Raw genomic sequence first — 6,858 nt, forward strand, 5'->3', positions numbered from 1 at the left:
AACCTGGAAGTGGCACTGTATCTAAGTGGTAGAGCACCAACCTTGAGGGAAAATGCACACAGACAGCACTCAGGCCATGAGTTCAAGTCCAAAGACCACAAAAAAAAAAACAAGAAAAAGTTGGGTTCTTCAGTAGAAGTTTATCATTATAAATATCTCTTTCCCATTACATTTAGATCTGTCATAGATGTATGAATCTTAGGGGAATAAGAAACTTGGCTAAAAAATATAGTAAGCATTGTGTGTGTGTGTGTGTGTGTGTGTGTGTGTGTGTGTGTATGTGTGTGTGTGTGTGTGTGTGTGTGTTTGCCAGTCCTGAGGCTTGAACCTAGGACATTAATCTCTTGATTGGCTTCCTTCCATCAAGGCTGGTACTCTGCGACTTGGTACACAGTCCTACTCCCAGATTTTTAATTGTTAATTGGAGATAACAGTTTTACACACTTTTCTGCCTGTGGTGGCCAATTTTGGAATGTGATTATTTTGAATCATGCTGTAAAAAATGTGTGTGCAAATAGCTGTACTATAAGGCTGACTTACATTTCTTCAGGTGTATATGTAGGATTTCTTGTGTGGAACTTCCACACTGATTTCTGTTGGGGCTGCAATGATTCACTTAATTGCCATCATTGTGTAGGGTATCTTTCCCCACCTCCTTGCAAGTATTTCTGTTTTCTTTTTTAATAGGCATTCTGATTAGGCAGACATGAACTTCAACATAGATTTGATTTGCATTTCCTTGATTACTAACGGTGTTGAATATTTTCATGTATTCCTTAGACACCTACATCAGTTTTGGGGAACTATCTAGTCAATTCACTTGCCTATTTATTGATTAGATTATTTGTTCTTAGGGTGTTTCATTTTTTGTCTATATATTCTAGATATTAGGATTTCTTCTGTTACTCAAAAGGCAGGAGTTTAGGCTTATTTTACTTAATCTTAACAAAAGATGCCTGTGAGCTTCAAATTATTTAAATGATGATTGATTTAAAAATGAGAAGGATGTGGCTCACAGAATAGAGTGTCTGTCAACATGTACAAGTTCTGAACGCAGAGTACAGTGTCTACAAAAAAAGAGATTCTATTATTTTAGAACAATAAAAGCTAATAAGCTACATTTTCTCAAAATATGTAATTCTAAATATTTCACTATTCTTCGTGGTAAAACTATTGCAAATTTTAGCACAAAATAATAATTTTAGGTTCTATTTTTTCCTTGGTAATCATTCAAGCCAGCAAAACTGAAGAAAATACAAGTTTGGCTAGGTGCTGATGTCTCATGTCTGTATTCTTATCTACTCAGGAGGCTGGGACATGAAGATTGCAGTTCAAAGCCAGCCTGTGCAGGAAACTCCATGAAGCTTATCTACAAATAACCACCAGAAAACTAGAAGTTGTGCTGTGGCTCGAGTGCTAGAGTGCTTTCCTTGAGCTGAATAGCTAAGGGACTGCCCCTCGGCCCAGAGTTCAAGCCCCACGACTGACAAAAAACAACAAAAAAACAACTTTGTATAAAGAGTAGAATCTCCAAGTTTTTATTCAAGTTTTTTAATTCTTGTGGCAAATGTTTTCATTGGATAGAAAGTGGACAGATTATATGTCATTGTGATAAACTTGCTACTATGTGGTTGCTTTTCTCCCATTTATAATTTCATCCATCTAACATTGTTGAAGATGAAAAATCCATCAAGGACAAGACATACTATTTGGAAAAACTGTTAAGTTGAAATGACTATTACTTTCTAGTTTGGCAAAGAAGCTGTGATTTTCCTTCCCTCCCCAGGATTTGAACAATGAAAAAAAAATTGTCTTGGTTTTTCCAAAAAGTGAGGAATACAGCTCATATTCAAATAATTAGAAGATAATCAAATGAATGTTTAGGATACATAATATGCTTAATTTTGAACCTTCCTCTCAAGAAACTTCCAAGAAACTTAGCACACATTGGTTAGATATTGATATCAAAGAGCCCACTGCAGGTACTTCATACCTATAATTGTCTACTCAGAAGGATGAGATCTGGGATTGAGATTGGTGCCAGCATGGATGAAGTCCCCTGCTGTTAGATGATATGTCTCTTCCTCCCATCCTCAATGTGAAGTTGTCTCCCCAGATTACCATCTTTCTGATTCATTGATATTATCATTGGGATTTCTGGTTTTCTCCTTCAGCATGAAATTTGCATGGAGAAGGCCATTTATAGCTGCATTCACATGTTTCTCCAGTTGCCTACGGCTTAGTAGCTTTGTGTAGAGATGAGCCTTAGTGCTTAGTACTCTTGTATAGAGGTGAGCCTGCTCTGCTCATGTAATATCAGAATTCAGTCAGGAAAACTCATCAAGCTGTGGTCTTGTAGTTAATAGTCATTTCTTCTAATTATTTTTTTCCTCCTTGTGTATCTAAGTCCACATAAGGGTGAGATCAGTGGCTGACACCTATCCGTTGTGATGGAAAAAGAGGTTGTGACATCATAGAAGTTATTGTGAAGCTGCAGGATGACCCCACCATGAAAGCACCCAAAATGGCAGGTTCCCACATTCACGAATACATTAAACAAACCGTCATTCACTCTCTGCTAGGTTTAGACTCAGCGTTTCCCTTTCCTATTTAAATTAAAGAAAAATTCAAGACATGCCTTTTTTGATTTGTCATTGAATTATTGATATGTCCCTCCAAACAAAAGAAGTAAGAATGCCATTTAATGGAATGTAAATGTAAGGCATGGAAAAAAACAACATAAAAGTTCCTAGGGAAAACATCAAAAGTGGCAGCTGCTACAAAAGTTGGTTCTTAAAACCAACTGGTGTCTCACACCAGTAATCCTAGTATAATATAAGTTAATGAAAGTTTTCTTTTTGTGCCAGTCCAAGGGTTTGAACTTGAGACCTGGGCTCTGAGTTTTTTGCTCAAGTCTAGCAATTTACTACTTCAGTAATATCTTCACTTCTAGTACATTTGGTAGTGTAGTGGAGATAAGAATTTCCAAGATTTTTCTGCCTGTGCTGGCTTCAAACTGTGATCCTCGATGTCAGCCTCCTGAGTAAGATAACAGGCATGAGCCACCAGCTAAACGTTACTTTTGTGAGATATAAAAATTTACTTATGTAAGATATAAAAAGCAATATAAACAAATGAAACATTAGAACAAAACTGGAACAAGTTATATAGAAGACATAAAAAGACCAACACCAAAGCCCCAAGTTAAAGCCTAAGGACCACCACAAAAGAAATAAAGAAGTGTAGAAGAAAAGTAATAGACAGTGACAGAGTTTTAAATTAATCAATCACAGGTGGCTTACACATGTTATATTAACTACATAGGGGATTAAAGTCAGAAAATACCATTTAAAAGGCAAGCCCAAGCAGGGAAACCCATTGGCCATTTTTCTGTGTGTGCCAGTCATGAGAGTTGAATTTGTTCTACTTTATTCAAGGCTGGAGTTCTATCAATCTCAGCTTTTTGGTGGGATCACTACCAGCTAACTGGAGATAAAGAGAATCATGGAATTTCCTTTGCAGGCTGGCTTCAAAACTGTGATCCTCAGATTTCAGCTTCCTGAGGTATTCTGTGCATTGCATGAGACTCTTATCTCCAATGAACCACCAAAAAAATAAAGAAAAGAACAAAAAAAAACAGCTGGAGGTTGAGCTGTGGCTCCAATGGCAGAAATGAGACTGATTTCTGGGACAGCACCCACATCTTGAGATAAGCTTCAGGACCAGTACAAACAAGAATAAAATAAATAAATGAAATGAAAGGTAGAAGAAGAAAAGGGAGAGCAAATTTCAGAGGATAAAATAAAAACTGAGGTAGCTTACACTTGTTATTAAAGTTACTCAAGGGTCACACATCTGAGACTCAGTGTTCAAGGCCAGCCAAGGCAGGTGAGTCCATGGACTCATCTCTAATTAGTCAACTACAGTTTTTAAAAAAATCCACAAATTGTGCTGTGGCTCACGTATTAGCATGCTAGTATTAAAAATGTACTGGGACGGGGCTGGGAAGTTGCCTCAGTAGTAGAGTGCTGCCTTGCATGCATGAGGCCCTGGGTTCAATTCCTCAGCAAAAAATAAGAAAAAAAGCCAGAAGTGGCACTGTGGAACAAGTGGTAGGGCTCTAGCCTCAAGCTGAAGAGTTGAGAGACAGTGCCCAAGCCCAGAGTTCAGGCCCCATGACCGGCAAAAACAAAAAGTACTGGGACAATACCCAGGCTCTGATTTATAGCCCTAAGCCCAGCATACATATAGAAATAAAAAATAGAAATTAAAAAATGTATTGGAAAATCCAATTAAATTTTCCAAATGAGCCATGAGTTTTTGTTTCATGTGTGTAATCCTAGAAACTAAGATAGATGAAATCTTAGGATTATGGTGTCTCATCATCAAATCACCAACAAAACAAACAAACAAGAAAAGAGAAGTGAGGCTGTGATTGGAGTTGTAAGGCACCAGCCTTGAGTGAGAAAGCTACAAAACAGTGCCCTGAGTGCCTCAGAGATCCAGCCTCTGGATCACAAAAAAAAAGATAAGAAAAATAGAACCCAGGGCTGGTGACTCATGCCTGTAATTCTAGAACCTCAGGAGGCAGAAATATGGGGATCCAGTGTAAAGACCAAACTTAGCAAGAAAGCCCAGAAGACAGTTCTTTGTGGCACATCCTAGGGCTGGAACTGTACTACTCCCAGATTTGTGGCAGTTAATTGGAGGTAAGGATCTTAGACTTTCTGCTCAGCGTGGCTTTGAACCATGATGGTCAGACTTCAGCCTCCTGAAACAGGCCAAGCCTTGCATGAGTTCTAGCTCCAGGACCATCACCCACAAAACAATGAAATGAATAAATGTAAAGAAGGGTAGAAGAAGAACCAATAACCGAGGCTTCAATGAGCCAATCAGCCAATCATTGGTGGCTCATAACTGTAATTCTAGTTACTCAGGAGGCTAAAATATGAGGATAATATTTAAAGACCAGACCAATTAGGAAAGTCCATAAGACACGTGTGTGTGTGTGTGTGTGTGTGTGTGTGTGTGTGTGTGTGTGTGTGTGTGTGTGTCTGTATGTCTGTGTGAGAGTCCTGTTGCTTGAACTTGTACTGTTTTTCTCAAGGCTCTATTATCCTCAGCTTTTTAGTTGTTATAATTGGAGATATCATGGACTTTCCTGCCCAGGCTGGTACAAACGTTGATCTTCAGATTTCAGCCTCATGAATGTGGACTGGCTCTACTCATTTCTAATTAACCACCAAAACAGAAAAAAAAAAAAAAAAACCCTGGAATTGAGCTGTGGTCAACTGGCAGAACTGGGCAATAGTATCTGGTACAGCACTCAGACCCTGAGTTCAAGCTGCAGGACAAACACAGAAGAAATAAAAGAAAAGGAGGATAGAAGTACAAAACCTCTATCAGTGATAGAGGTTGAAATGAATCAAACATTGGTTGCTCACACATGTTATACGAGGTACTCAGGAGGATGAAATCTAAGGATCACAGTTCATGACCAGCCAAGGCAGGAGAGTCCATGAGACCCATGAGACTCATCTATCTAATTTGCCACCAAAAATAAGCTACAAGCTGTACTTTGGCTCATGCGGTTGAGTGGTAGTCTTAAACAGTAAGCTTGGAACAGCACCTAAGCACTAAGTTGAAATCCTAGACACATATTTCAAAAAACAAAAAAAAAAAACACAAACTAAAAATGATGGGAAAAGAGAAAGCCAGTTTCAAAATGAGCATTGGTTTTGGTTCATATGTGTATTCCTAGCTATTCAAGGTTCAAAGCTAGACTGGGCAAGAAAGTACATGAGACTCTTATACCCAACTACCCAGTGTAGATATCATTGTAGTTGTAAAACATTGTATTTGTTGAAAAAGCTAAAAAAAAAAATTGTTTATTGATCCAGGGATCAATTCCTGGTGCTAAAAAAATGTAGGAGAAGAGAAGAAAGGCCAATTGTAAATTGAAACATAAGCCTGGTGCTTGTTGATCGTGGGGGCAGAAATCTGAGGATCAACTTTCTTTTTTTCTTTTTCTTTTTTTTTTTTGGGTCCAGACGTGGGGCCTGAACTCTGGGCCTGGGCACTGTCCCTTAGCTCTTCAGCTCAAGGCTAGTGCTCTACCACTTGAGCCACAGCGCCACTTCTGGCTTTTTTCTTTTTGCTTATGTGGTGCTGAGGAATTGAACCCAGGGCTTCATGCATGCAAGGCAAGCGCTCTACCTCTGAGCCATCTTCCCAACCCCTGAGGATCAACTTTCAAGGCCAGGTCAAGAAGCAAAATCCAGGAAACTTTGGGTGTATGTGTGTGTGTGTGTGTGTATGTTTGTTTGTGTGTGTGTGTGTTTGTATTTGTGATGTGTGTGTTTGTGTACCATACTTTGCTAGTACCCTAGCATTATCAGATTTTGGGTGGTGAATTGGAGATAAGAGTGTCATCGATTTTCTGCCCAGGCTAGCTTTGAAACGTGGTCCTCAGATTTCAGCCACCTAATTCATCTGGAATTTGAGCTATGACTTAAGTGGCAGAACTGGGAAAATATTTTCTGGGACTCCACCTAAACCCTGAGTTGAAGCCCCAGGACATGCACAGAAGAAATAAAGAAGAGTAGAAGTAACCAAGGAAGAGTGAGTGACAAAGGCTTAAATGAATCAAGCATTGGTGGTTCATACATGTTCTACTAGCTATACAAGTGGCTAAAATCTGAGGATGATGGTTTATGTCCAGCCCTGGCAGGAGAGTTCATGAAAATCTTGTCTGTAATTAATCACCCTCCCCAAAAAAGGGACAAAAAGTTATAGTGTGTCTCATGTAATAGAGGATAGCCTTGAATAAAAACTTCTGGGACAGAATATGAGCCCCAA

Source organism: Dipodomys spectabilis, unplaced genomic scaffold (genome assembly GCF_019054845.1).
Source record: "Dipodomys spectabilis isolate Male_0828 unplaced genomic scaffold, ASM1905484v1 ptg000290l, whole genome shotgun sequence".
In the NCBI taxonomy this organism is placed as follows: Eukaryota; Metazoa; Chordata; class Mammalia; order Rodentia; family Heteromyidae; genus Dipodomys; species Dipodomys spectabilis.